A 14,692-nucleotide genomic window follows, 5' to 3' on the forward strand; every position below is an offset into this window, starting at 1 on the left:
GGTGGCTCAGCTACATGTGCATGAATCTGAACATAACCAAGTTCCTCACTGGTTTTCTCAAAGATTTCACTCATTTGCAAGCATTCTGTGAGTTCAATTACTTTAGTAAAGTTTTTTTTGCTGCTGTTGTTTGGTTTAGTTTTTTGGTTAGGTTGATGAGAGTGTAGCATCTCTTCTGGGAAACATGTTTATCTCTGAGTTTTTGCTGGTTACACTTCAATTTCTATCTTTTTCTTCCTTCCCCATCTAGACGGAGAAACCTGAGGAAATACACTTTCTTAAGCAATATGGTTCTTTCCACAAATAAACACCTGGTGCATGTGTGGGGGACAGGGATTGGTTCTTAATTCCTTATCGCTTAAACATAAATGTATAAGCTAAACATAAACTTAATATACATTTATGTTTGAATTCTCTCCTGGTTAAACTGTATAACAACATAAAATTGTTTAAATTTGCTATAGGACGTGTGTGCTCACAAAGGAAAGGGGGATGGCCATGCTATAGTCTCCTCCTCCAGTCTCCTCTTGGAATTTTTGGCATGCATGCATATGCCTCCAGTGTGTTTCTCAAGCTGCTGGGTCCAGGCCTTGAACTGCTCAATTGGCTTTGAGGGATCAGGCCTTAACCACGCCTCTGGATGGCCCCAAATTTTGACACTTTATTGAAAAAGGGTTTTGTAAGTCATTCTAAATGTTCAATAGGATGGGGAATAAAGGCTTTTAGATCACAAGAAAATGAATTCTAACCAATTTAGCCTAGCTATTGCTGGAAAAATATAAGGAATATGTAGGAGATGATGATATCCAGCTGTAGGAATACGATGTGATGGATGATAGCTTGCAGAATAGATGCCACTCAAATTGGAATGGGTTAATGACTTCACTATTAACTCAAAGAAAATACATTTGAAATGTTCCACTACTAGACTATTTAATTCAACACTTAGACATTAAAAGTAAATAAAGAGGGATTTGAAAATTCTAATGATAGGGTAAAAGTATCAGAAATTCATAAAGATCTTTCAGTTGTATTTTTTTTTCTTTTTTTTTTTGGAGAGATTTTCACTGTAGGGCGCGTGCGCTCGCCAGACAGACAGAGAGACAGAGAGTAAGAAATCACCCCCCAGGGGGGATGGCCATGCCGCAATCCCTTCTCCTCCATTCTCCTCTCAGGATCTTGGGCATGCACGCACACATGCCCGGCGTGCATTTAAGCCACTGTGTCCGGAACTCGAACCGCAGTCGACTACGTGGGAGTCCAGCGACATAGCCATTACGCTAACTGCTGGACCCAAGATCTTTCAGTTGTATTATAAACACAACTGTATTGAATCCTTACATTTATGCAGTATCTCTAAAAATACCCATTTCACGTTTGGTGCTTATTATTTATTAGTGAGAAACTCATTTTAAATTTTCTTAAAATTGAACATTTTTACAATATAGAGCTTTATAGCAAAACTTTTTCTTTGCCCCTTTTCAAATTATTAAGTTGTAGTAGTCATTATGTTAATTGTTAGTCTTGGAGTAGCTTTTTCATTCTGTTTCAATAGACATAAAAAAAAGGAATGGATTATTTTGGCATTCGTATGTCCTCGGTGTCTTACCAAGTTGCTTCGACTCTCTTTTTTCATTTCTTATTATCTTAAATTGTACTGTATATTCAAGTTCAGTTTTCATTTGTAGAAACTAATTGCTAATGTGAAAGTATAGTCTCTGAACCCAGATGCACCCTCTGCTCTGCCATTAACAGATAGTATAAAAAGAAACAAAACTGGATACTTGGTCATGTAGGAAGTATCTGCATTCTAGAGATAATGAGAACCACCAAAACAACAACAAAAAACACAGGTATGTTTACTTCTGGTAGAAAGCTCTATCACATTCTATAGAATGTGGATATTGAAAGACTAAACAGAAAACAAGGGAAACTTTTTAAAGAGTCAGTTGATAAGGAGTAAGAGGAACACCAGAATGTGGTAACAAAAAGAAAATGCTTTCACAAAGGTGAGACTAAAAATGTTCCTTTGACTTAGCAACAAAGAGGTCCATCTTCTGCCTTTTTATCAATGGCAATTTCAGTGAAATGGGGTTAGGGTTGGGGTAAGATGGAGGGTGGAAGTCAGAGGTGAGGAAAGTAACATTTTTCTTGAGCATTTGTTCATTCAACAAATATTTAGCCCCTACAATGTCCCAGATGCTGTACAGGCTCTATGGCATACAAATAGTAAATAATTTGGTACCAGCAGTTGCAGTAATGGCTATGTTGCTGGACTCTCATGTAGTCAACCATGGTTCATGTCCTGGACCCTGCGGTTTAAACTCACACCAGGCATGTGGGTGTGCGTGCCCAAGATCCCAAGAGGAGAATGGAGGAGAAGGGATTGTGGTGTGGTCTATCCCCTGAAGGGTGATTTCTCGCTTTCTGTCTGTCTTTCTCTTTCTGGAGAGCGCACACACCCTATAGCAAAAAAAAAAAAAAAAAAAAAAAGACCAAAACCAAATACTAATTCGTCCTTTTCTTGATAAGCTTAGCCCCCTGAAAGAATGTGTTTAAATGCTTTTAGAAAGAACAAGTAATAAGGGAAAATTGAAAATACATTGAAGGAAGATATAATACTGATGATGGAAATGAGATCGAAATGGTTGGTATCCAAGGAGCTTTTCTCAGGAAACAGGAACAGTACTGCAAAGCTGGGTGAGATCTGAGAAGGAAGGATAGGGTCTGAGCCTAAATAATTGTGGTTTTCCTCTAAAGGATGGTTTCCGAATGAGGACTCAGTTGTCATCACTAATTTATGCATGATACACGAACATAGGAGTGAGGAGAAGGAAGAAAAGAAGGACTAACACTAAATGCACATGTGCATTATAGCAAATTAAAAATATTAATTACACCACAAAATCATAGACCTATAAATTAAAGACAAGATTAATAGAATCTGTCTATAAATGGCACAATTAGGAGGTGGAATTATAACAATTTCAGACAATTGGTTTAAGAACCCATGGATACCATTGTTATACTCTTAAATATTCTTTGTACAAACTGGATTTGGTATTTCTGGGAGGAGAGGTCTGGAAGATAATTGTAGGGCCTTGCCCGTAGGAGATTCCAATCTGCTAAAGGGATCCTCAAATGCCGCCCAAGTTTTAAAACAGGGTTTTTAGTGGTCACAGGATTCAAGAATCCCTGGGCCAAAGCACCAGCTTCCTCAGTAGAGAACACTGGTAATTGACAGGGGCGGGGCTAAAAAGAGAGGCGGAAAAACCCGGGCAGGTGACCGCAGTGGGCGTGGCCTGTACCGCGGCCGTTAGCTGCCTCCGCGCCGCAGTAATCCGCGCCTTTGGCTAAGCAGCCCGGTGACTTTAAATCCGACTATCGTTACAGTTTGTCCTCCGCATGCGCAGTAAGGAGCGGCGAGCAGCCCTAGCGACTATGCACGCATGCGTGGGAGCTGGGACGCGGCGTGCGTGTGACGTCATGGGCGCGCCTGTCTAAACTCTTCCTAGTTTCCTTCCTAGAGATCAGGTGAGTGTTTAAGAAGTAGGCTTGGTGTTATTTGGCTGGGCACAAGGTGGGTTGGACACTGGATTTGTATTATAAAGAGGTTGATTTCGTTTAGTTCAAAATGTATTCTAGTTATTCCGAACCCCTTCATTGCGTACTTACCCAGATCCTCAGGTGTTGAGCTTCTTGGTTAGCGATTTGTAAGAAGCAGACACTGGTCCAGATCCCCTGCTTCACGGAGTTCAAGCGACTTGGGGAAGCAAGGTGACACACATTAAAATTAAATGTCGACACCAGTAAGTGTCCCAGTCAACAGGTTTGAGAAATAAGATTGAAGTTATAATGCACAAGTTAACATCAGTTTAATAATTGTTGCTTTCAACCATTTAGTGGGTGAAGGGAGGACGCCACAGATATCTTTGGAGTTAAGAAGCTTTTGGTGCACACTTTACCTACACACCTAGAACTGCCAAGGGCATTAAGGAAAAAAAAAATTAGCCCTTCTTTCCCCAGTAGCTTTTATATTTTAAAACACCATGGTGAAAGTGTTAGTGGAAGTTTTCAGTGATCTTAAAACTGGCTTTTAGAGGTACTTTTAAAAGGGTTAAGTTTCAGTTCCTTAGAAGAGTGCTTTGTATTGAGCCTTACAAAATTGTAAAATGATCCTTTCTTTTGCCACTCTATTCCCTACAGTGATAGCTTAAAGGAAATGATTAATTAAATTAAAGAGGCTTAAAGCAAATTGTTTGACATTTTGGATAAAATACTGGTTTTGCTTTTGTGTCTTCAGCAGAGGCTGTCAGCTTCCTTAGTTGCTATCACTCTGGACATCACCATGAGACAGAACTGTTATGCCACTGCAATTAATAAATGAAATCAATGGGGTGACTGAATTTCAGACATTGAGCAATGTACACAAAGTAGATTTCAGGTCCCTTGGGTCACATTGTGATTATAACAAGAGCTATATCCAGGTAAGAATTTATAATTCTGAATGCTTTTTCCTTCTGAGAGAAATGCAAGTTTTTATGTGAGCGCTGTCTTAGGAATGGTTTTTATTTTTGACATAATATGAAAGACAACATTTCAGTGATATGCTATTCTTAATTATTCATCATTTAACAAATATTAATCAGATTATTCTATGATGCACTGGAATGCATTTCCAAGGTACATATTTATAGGTGAATAAATATAACACAAAACTAAAGGGAGTCATTTGGCACGTAATCTAAATGAATAAATATAGACTCAGAACTAAAGGGAGTCATTTGGCACGTAATCTAATCTTTAATTTTAATTAGTACATGTGTTAGTAGTATTGCAATACGTGAACATGAAAGAACTTTTAATTCTGGCATGTTAAATCAAGAAAACTGAGCCAGAAATTACAGGTTGACAGAATTGCATAGTACCTTTCTTTTGGGTAAAAGAAGTCATTGTGGGCGTGTTAAGGAATTTGGATGTTTCCCTAAGGCCTTTAGTTTAGCAGATTTTTAGCAGGGGAAAGAGATGATTCACTTTGAATTCAAATTCTTTTACATTCTGGTAAAAAAATATTTTGGAAAGAGAAAGATTAATGGAAGGACATTTAGGTGATCCACTTTTCTGGTAAAAAAATATTTTGGAAAGAGAAGATTAATGGAAGGACATTTAGGTGATCCACCCCTAACCTCAGCCAGCCCAGGATCATTGCCCTATGCTGTACCCAAAACCTTCCTCATGGGTCAGCCTCACAGAAAATCATGTTTTACATATGTGCCACCATTCAGTCAACCTTTCTGTTTTATATTTTGTTTTTAGTAGGTGGACTGTAAAGTACCTACGTGTGTTTTGCTCATCTGCAAGCACAAATTTCATACCACCTTTTTAATGGTAAATTCCCATTGTAGGTAGAACAGTTGATATGTAACAGAATGCTACATCGTATTGAAAGGTGTTAAATACTTAAGTGTATCGTTTTAAAATTTGTTTTTTCCATGAAAAAGAGAGAGAGGGGCACCCCCCCAACAGGGTCCTCACACAACAATCCACCCCCAGTTTCAGCAGCCTGAAGTGTTGGTCCTGTCCATTTACCTGCTGAAATACTTCTCATGTGCCTTACTAACTACCCTAAGGTGCAAATTACAGTTTTCCTGGTTAATTTCCTTCCACCCTTCTCAGAAGAAGCACAATCCCAAGGGCATTCATGCCACCTCCTGAAAGAAAGAATTTACAATTATTGGAGGAACTTCCAAGAAGGCTGTGATTAGCCAGGTAGCATGGGTTGACAGCGTGCCCTGTGTGGTTTTCCAGTTGGTTAAGTCCTAAGGCCTCCCAGTTTAGTCTCAGTGATTCAGGTTATTACTAGTTTTCAGAGAGACCACTTGAAGGCAAAGAGTTAAATTTGTCTTGGCTTGCCCAACTTGTTTTCCCTAGTTGCAGGCAGTATTCAGCGTGGAAAGTATAGGGGTCAGTGCGCTGCTGACTGATGGGTTAGAGCCATCAGATGGATGATGGTATGGGGCTCAGCGTTTAGTTGACTTTCAAAGTTCCCAGAAGCTTATTAGAGTGGCAACTACTGTGTTCTCATTTGGTGTCAGGGAAGACTTCTGGAGTAGTTATGAAAGACAGAGATCATTAATGACGCCCCTCATCCACAACTTCTGTTTCTTAAAAGGTTTCCTGTCAAAGTTCTAGGAACTTCTGTTTCCAGATGCTGGGGATTTCTACTTTGTTGCCTGCATAAAATTAGTGTTTCTTTTGTTGGCTTCATCAAAGTGTGGAATCTTAGTCTGAAATATATATATTATAGGATCTTTCATAAAACTTTATTACATAAAGTAAATTTCTTTGTAGAGGTGTATAAAGAGCCCAGTGACATCTTCATAGAAACATTAAATTTTAGAGTCAAAGAAATGATAGAAACCGTCCAGATTAAATACTTCATTATAGCTGGGACTGATTGAATCACTTTTTGAACTAACAAGACTAGTTACAGAAGCAGAACAATGACTACCTTGTATTTTGCCTTAGTCAATTGATTTGCCCACACTATCCTTATTTATGGAGGTTATTATTTTGTACCTCTAAATTTTTCTTTTTTAATTTTTATTTTGGGCAGTCTATATATCCTAGTGGATGAGGGAGCCAGATCCCACATAGGCAGCCACAGTTTGATTCCTGGTTCTGGTGGCTTGAAAAGCATGTTCTGAATGTGTGTGTATATGTCCCAAATCCCAAAAGGATGGAGAAATGGAGGAGAAGAGATTGCAGTGTGACCCTGCTTTTTTAGGATGCTTTCTCTCTCAAGTGTATGTACCTTCTGGCAATGAAAAAAAATTTAAAAAAAAGAAAAATACTTTCATTTCTTTCTAGGTGCAAACCTCAGTTTTGGCTTAGTAGAGAACAGTGTTATGGGCAAAATGAAGTTGGTGAGAGTTAATATAGTTTATCTGTAAGTAAATGAAAAATTGAGAGTACTTGTGGGAGGCTGCGCACCAGCGAATATTGCCGGTTTCTCAGAGAGCAAACAGTTACACAATGGCAAAGGCCATGATTGGCTGTCCTTCAAAACCTCACCTTCAAAACCATACTCTGATTGGCCAGTTTCCATAGCAAATCGGTAAGCTTAGAATCCCTCAGATTTGCATATCTGGCACCTCATGATTGGTCCACAAAAGCAACCAATCATAACCCACCTTTTACAATCCTTCATTTACATATAGAACAACCAATCACTGTCCACCAACATGTATATAACCACAATCCCTGGCCCACAATCGCCAGACGACCCTGAAGACCCTGAAGAGCTGTGACACTGTGTCGTCTCTGGACGACCCTGAAGAGCTGTGACACTTTGTTGCCTCTGGACGACCCTAAAGAGTTGTAACACTGGGACCAGCAGTTAATGTTATGGCTATGTTGCTGGACTCCCACGTAGTTGACCGCGGTTCGAGTCCCAGGCCCGGTGGTTTGAACTCACACCGGGCACGTGTGTGTGCGTGTCTAAGATCCTGAGAGGAGAATGGAGGTGAAGGGATTGTGGTGTGGCCATCCCCCCTGGGGGGTGATTTCTCGCTTTCTATCTCTCTGTCTCTCTCTGTCTGTCTGGCGAGCGCACGCGTCCTATAGCAAAAATGTCTCCAGAGTTTTAACACTGTGTCGTCTCCGTGCTGCCCACAATAAACGGATGACCCTGCGTCGTCTCCATGTTGTTACAGTGCGTTGTTCGCATGTTGTAACACTGCATTGTTCGTCCCCTCTCTCACTCCTTCCCTCAGGAAACCTGTTTGACTGTTCCCTGGGTTGGGACAAGTACTAACTAATAAGATTGTTTAAATTATGAACCATTTTTTTGTTTGTTTTTTTGCCATAAAGCAAGTGTGCTCACTAGAGAGAGACAGAGAGAGGGAAAGTTAGAAACCATCCCTCCTTCAGGGGAGATGGTCACACTTCAGTCCCTTCTCCATTTGCCTCTTGGGATTTGGGGCATGCTTGTACATGTGCCTGGCATGATTTCCAAGCTGCCAGGTCTGGGACAAACTGCGATCAGCTATATGAGAGTCCAGTCCCATAACCACCACACCACTTGTTGGTTTGAACTTAAGTATTTTTAAGACCCTCTCATTTTGTTGTAGAAATACTAATATACTGTTATTTCATTTCTTAAAATAGTTGTACATAGTATTTTGATTTTTTGAAAGATAGATATTTCTATTGCTTTAAAAATTTATCCTAATTTTTATATTTTGTTGCTATAAATTCTTCAGGTTTCTTGTAACTTTTTCTCTCATTTCAGGTAAAATTTTCATTTACCTCTTTAACTGATTGTGAAAATGGAACATCTGTCTTGAAGATTGAACTACAAGGTATATGGTATAAACAGATTGTATGTATTTCTGCTTAGGTTTTTGGTCTATAAGCTACAGGTATGTAAATTCATATACACTAACACCCTTCTCCTCCCAACACACACACATATACACAGAGTGAGGAGATAAAAACAAACAAACAGAAAACTCAAAGAGGGGCCAGATAATGGCACATTAGTAAAATGGGATGCTCTTTGATACATTCCCACATGGAAAGGTTCCTATTTCAAGTCCAGAGACCTCTCTGAGTATGCTGGGCACACACGTTCCCATGATCCAGGGCTAGCTGAATGCTAGGAGTAGAGGGTGGCATAAAGACCCTTTGGGGATGCTCTTTAGTTGAAGAATAAAGTTTTTAAAAGTTTGTGGGAAAAAAATGGAACTAAAATACAGTTTTATTTTGGTACACAAATTTTTTTGAGTTTCATGAATCATTTTTTTAAGTACTCATTTTCCAGAACCTTTTCCTCTGTATACATGATTTTTTTACAGGCAGTATGTTCACTGTAGTATAAAAGTCTAGAATATGAAAAGTCTTTCCCTTCCTAATTTTTTCCCAATATCCCTCTTCCTTCCTGTTCATTCTATTTGAGATCTCTTTACCCTCATGTTTATACTGTTGCAATAGCTCACTGATGTCTCTACTTTTAGTTTCACTAATGTGTCCTAGTATCTTGACAATTTTCTTAAAATTTTGTTTTCAACCCGTTACTTCTTATACGGGTGCCGTTTTTACCTGGGGATAATTCTTTCTCCCGAAAATTCTTAAAATAATCCTGGTAAACTAGGAAGAACTATTAATACCTTGGAATACTAGGAGACCAAAGTAGATCTCACCTAAAGCCTGTAATTGGTTTGAAGAATGCTCTGGAGCAATGACTGAGAAACAAACTGTGAACTATTGATGCAATATTCTACAACCATTAAAAATTGACTGTAAACCAGACACTATTCTGGGGATACAGCAGTGATCCAAATCTTCTATACTTATTGTTATAAAGTTTACGTTTCAGGAGAATGAAGAAATGCAGTACATAATCAGATAAAGTAATATTAGATAGACATGTGATCGAGAGAAAAAGCAAGTTAAAGTGGTAGAGCATGACAAGAGATAATAGACGTTCTGAAGAAATCGAACTACATTTATTAAGTAACATATTTGCAGAAAATTCAGTTTTGTCAGAAGGGTGTCTGTTTATCTTTTGTATTTTCACTGTTTAATGTCTTGCACATAGTAGAAACCTGGTAACTGACCGTTAAACAAACCTATAAGGGAGTGACAAGGATGTAGATTAAGTAAATAGCACAATTTCAGACTCATGTATGTGATTTTGTCAGGCAGAGAAGTCATTCATTTATTAAGGGAAAAAAGTAACACATGAATAAGTACAGTGTAACATGACACGAGCATCCGTAATTTCAGTCCATCAAGAGACATTTCTTAGAGACATTGGATTTTTTTATGCTAACATACATAACATACATAGAGCAACATGTAAAAATTATACATGATGATTTTTTGAAAGAGAACATGCATTTGTAATTAGCATCTACAAAAAGAAAAGACTGTTAACAGCATCCCTGAAGCTCTCCATATCCCTTTCAAGTCATTACATTTCCAAGGGTTGCTGTTCTTTTTATAATGCTGTAGATTTGTTTGCCTGGCTTTGAAATTTATATAAATTGAATTTATAGCGTTCTTTCTCTTGTGACTGACTTTTTTCTACTGAACATTTGGAATATAAGATTTGATCTATATTGCTATTTTAGCTCCATTCCTTTTCATTGTATTTTATTGTATGAACAAATTACCATTTATTTTTGTGTTCTGTTGGTGGGCAATTGGTTTGCTGTGTTTATTTGCTAATATTTTGTTGAGCATTTTTGCATCCATATTTATGAAGATTGCTGGTCTAAAACTTTCTTTTCATGTAATAATTTTGACTAGTTTTGATAGCAGGATAATGCTGTATTGATGAGATTAGTTGTTAAGTGCTCCCTTCTATTTTCTGGTGGAGTTGGTAGAATTGTTATTTTTAAATATCTAGAATTCAAACCAACTGCATGGTTCGAGTCCTGGACTGGCAGCCTGTAAATCACACTTTACAAAGTGTGTGTGTACAAAGTGTGTGCTTGGCCAAAATCCCAAGAGGAGAATGGAGGAGAAGACATCTCCTTGTAGCTGTCCCTCCAGGGAGTGATTTCTCACTTTCCCTCTCTCTCTTTGTCTCTCTCTGGTAAGCACACTCACACTCCATAGCAAAACTAAAAGAGAAAGAAAACCAGAAAATATAGAAAGCCAATGAGAAAAAGTTGACACTTATAAATATTAATGAAATAAGACTCTAACTAAAGAAGATCAAGAAAAAAATGAGAAAGTAGTCAAAAATACCACATCAAAAACTAGAAATAAACCATTATTATAGATCCTCCCAACACTAAAAGACTATTAAAAGAAGTATTATAAACAGCTTTATGTCAAGGTATTTGTCAGCTTAGATGAAATGAATAACTTCCTTTAGAAACATATACTACCAAAGCTTATTCAAGACAAAACACATAACTTGAACAGCTATATTATCAGTTAAAGACAATGGCTTGAATGTTAAACACTTTCTCAAAAATTTCTCCAGGCACAGTTGGCGATGTTGGATCTAGCACCTTATCCTCCATACCACCTATTAGCCCTATGTTCTGGTTTCCTGCAACATTTTCCTCTGTTAATTTACTACCTACCCTATTCAGTGTATTGTTAATTTCCATTGTTTTCCACTCCAAAAGTTACACTTGCTTTTTTCATTTCTTTTATTTCTCTCATTGTGCATGTTTTTTCTCCTTTTTTTTTTTTTTAATTTAGAGAGAGATTTTTTTTACTATAAGGCATGTGTGCTCGCCAGAGAGACAGGGAGAGATAGACAGAAAGCAAGAAGTCCCCTTCCTCTGCCTCCAGTGGGGAATGGCCACACTGCAATCCCTTCTCCTCCATTCTCCTCTGGAGATTTTGGTCATGCTTGTACATGCACCCAGTGTGAGTTTTGAGCCACTGGGTCTGGAACTCTAACCACGGTTGACTACATGGGAGTCCAGTGAAGTAACCATTACATTACAGTGATGTAACTAGCCATCTGCTGGTCCCTCTTCTTCCTTGAACATGTGTTTTTAATAACTATTTTAAAATCTTCTTTGTTGATTTTATTATCTGTGCTACTTCTAGATTCTTTCCTATTGATTTTCTTTTCCTACTTGTTAGTCTCCTGATCTTCCTTTTTGCATGTCCAACAGTTGTTTACTGGATGGTGGATATTTAGAATTTTATATTATCAAATTTTGGATTTGTCCTTTAAATATTCTCTGTGTTTGTTTGGAGAAGCATTTCAATTTTTTGAAATATATTTAATTAATTTTGTTAAGGTGTTCCAAAGCAGCCTTTATTCTGGGGAAAATCTCAGGAATTACTAATTTGAACTTGAAGACTCAATATGTAAAATAAACTTCTAAAATTATACATGTATAATCATATGCAACATAAGAATGTTTTGGTCAACAACAGGCAGCTTGTGTGATAGTGATCTCACAAAATTATACCATTCAACCTATGTGTGCACAGTCTATACTCTGTAGGTTTGTGTAAGTACACTCTGTAATAATGTACACACAATGAAGTCATTTCTCAGAAGGTATCTGTGTCATAAAGCAATGTACGACTGTATAGATGCACAAATGAGTACATAACATAGTACCGTTATACTGCCTAAATGTTAGTGTCAGTTCCTTTGTATAAAGTATCAGTGTATTTGTGTACATATACACAAGCAGCAAGATCTGCAACAAGTTCATGGAAATGATTATTATGAAAAAATTACGCAGGGATTTCAAAAACTTTGCCTTGTGACCAGCAGGTGGCGTGGTGGTTAAAGCGCTGGATACTCCCACATGGCTGACCAGTGTTCAAGTCCCTGGACCTGGTGGCTTGCTTTCTCACTTTCCCTTTCTCTCTCTCTATCTCTGTCTCTCTCTGGTCAAATTAAAAAAAAAAAAAAAGAATGAATAAATAAAAATAAATAAATAATTTTACAAAAAAAAATTTTACCAAAATGAACTTGTACTATCCTTCTTCCACAAACTTTTCAAACACTCTCATCTATCTTTTGTCCATTTGTGCACATATACACAAACACAGTTTCTTTATTACACCTAAAATAACTTAATAATCCCTTTGTATAACCAAATGTCAAGTCAATGTTTCGTTTTTCCTTATTATCCCATAAATTAGTTTTCAATTTGCTTTCTTCTATCAAGAGAAGACCAAGATAGAGAAATCAATGTGGAGGCTTTATGATAATTCAAGAGCTAACCTGGATATTTAAAGACCAAAACTAAAACATTGGTGGAATTGACATAGAATTGATTCGTTCTGTCTATGCGTATGTGTTCGTGGTTAGATAGAGTAGTTTTTAATTTTTGAGACAACACCATGTAAGTCTGTGAGAACATCTGTTCTCTTCGTTCTGAATTTCATTTCTTAATGCTGAATATTAATTTTCCCACTGTATTCTACTTTAGGTAAATATTTGAATAAAAACCACCTGTTCGCTAGCGTTATGTGTTCCCTATAAATTTTTTTATCTAGTGTAGCATATGTGGCTAATATTCATTTGACACTGTGAAATGCTTTGTCTAGGAAATTACACTGCAACTTTTGAAAGGCAATGCCCAGTAAGTATATTTTGAAATGTGTTTTTTATTTTTTTGGTACAGCACCATAGCATAAAGTCTGTGTGTAATTATCAAATCACAGATATAGACATATTCCTCTTCAGCACTGAACTTTACATTATGTTGTGCACATTAGATCATAGTTCTGTGGATTTTGTTGTTGTTGTAGTATATATTGAATAGTCATAACAACATCTTTTAATTTGCTATAGTACACCATTCTATAACTTATCCCTCTTGGTTATGTGCATTCTTGCATCTGGAATCTTTTTTTTTTTTTTTTTTTGAGAAAGCATGTAAATTCTATATCCTAAATTATTTAAGGGAACATTGTGGAAGATTGTCGACATACCACAAAATGTAAGTTATACTGAAATTATTGTCCAGAAGTCAGCTTTAATTCCAAAATCTTTTTTCATTACTGTTATTGTTACTCAGTGAGCACATACATATGTGGATTGTGTGAAAATTTATGGTAGTTTTTGGAGCCTTGGGATTTTCTCAAGTAGAAATACTATAGTTACTAATGTCTCTTAAGGCAAGCTTGAATATCTTCTTGGCAGTCTCTAAATTTTTTTTTTTCTTTTTTTAAAGAATTTTTTATTTGGGACCAGCAGGTATCATGGTGGTTAAGGCACTGGATTCTCCCACATGGCCAACCATGGTTCAAGTCCTGGACCTGGTGGCTTGCTTTCTCACTTTCTCTCTTTCTCTCTGGTTGATCAAACTAGAAAATAATAATAATAAATAAAGTTAAATAAAATATTTTTTTAAAAAAGAATTAGTTATTTTATTTTATTTATTATTATCATTTTTCAGTTTAAAGAGCCGTGGAGGAAAGGAGGGAAAGTGAGAGGGCAAGCCACTAGGTCTGGGACTTGAACCAGGGTCAGCCATATAGGATGCCAGCACCTCAACCTCCATGCCACCTGCCAGCCCTAAAATGTTTTCTTTTCACTTATCAGCTGATGAAATCTTAGAAATCAGTATGATTTCTACTTGGTGAATGGGTCATGGCATTTGTCCAGTTAGATGATTACCTAAATAGTTGTAACAATGCTGAGCTTGAGTGTGTCCATGACTGATTTTCAACCAGCATGCCTGGGCATATATTGGGCTGTCAGAAATGTCATGAGTATTTTCTCATGTTTTTCTATGCAAAAATGTGTCATGGCTTTTCAGACAACCTAATAATTTTTAACCAGCATGCACAGGTGTATGATTATACTGGTTATTAAAATGTTGAAATAATTCTTTAGGAAATGATGAATAATAGTTGTTTTGAGCTCTCCAGTACCTACCTCTTCGCCCTTCTAACTCAGGGAACCTGACCTGAGCACCAGATTCCTCCTGCTGTCTTCTCTGAATGACCTGTAGGGGGAGAGGCCACGTGCCTGTAGGAGGACTTGGCATTCTGGTGGATGTCTGGTCCTCCGAGGCTGTAGTCATCTATTGGCTTTGTAGCTGAGAATTCTGAGTACTGGTGACAAACTATAGTTGAAGAAATTATGATAATTTATAAATTGTTCAGTGACTTTGAGAAATGCCATTTTTATAAAAGCCCGCCTTTGGAATCTACATACAGACTTATTTCAAGGAACTGGTTAGAA

The 14,692-nt window shown here is 37.4% G+C and overlaps 1 protein-coding gene across 1 annotated transcript in view; it reads left to right on the forward strand.

Moving 5' to 3' along the window:
• Positions 1–3,410: 3,410 nt before the first annotated feature.
• The window catches only part of POT1 (protection of telomeres 1), an 82,311-nt gene continuing 71,029 nt past the window's right edge, over positions 3,411–14,692 (forward strand). The window contains exons 1-3 of the mRNA XM_006149194.3: positions 3,411–3,534; positions 4,304–4,487; positions 8,294–8,363. The gene's annotated coding sequence lies outside the window, so the exon portion shown is untranslated. The remainder of the gene's footprint in view (positions 3,535–4,303; positions 4,488–8,293; positions 8,364–14,692) is intronic.

This window comes from Tupaia chinensis, unplaced genomic scaffold (genome assembly GCF_000334495.1).
Source record: "Tupaia chinensis unplaced genomic scaffold, TupChi_1.0 Scaffold000257_1, whole genome shotgun sequence".
NCBI lineage: Eukaryota > Metazoa > Chordata > Mammalia > Scandentia > Tupaiidae > Tupaia > Tupaia belangeri.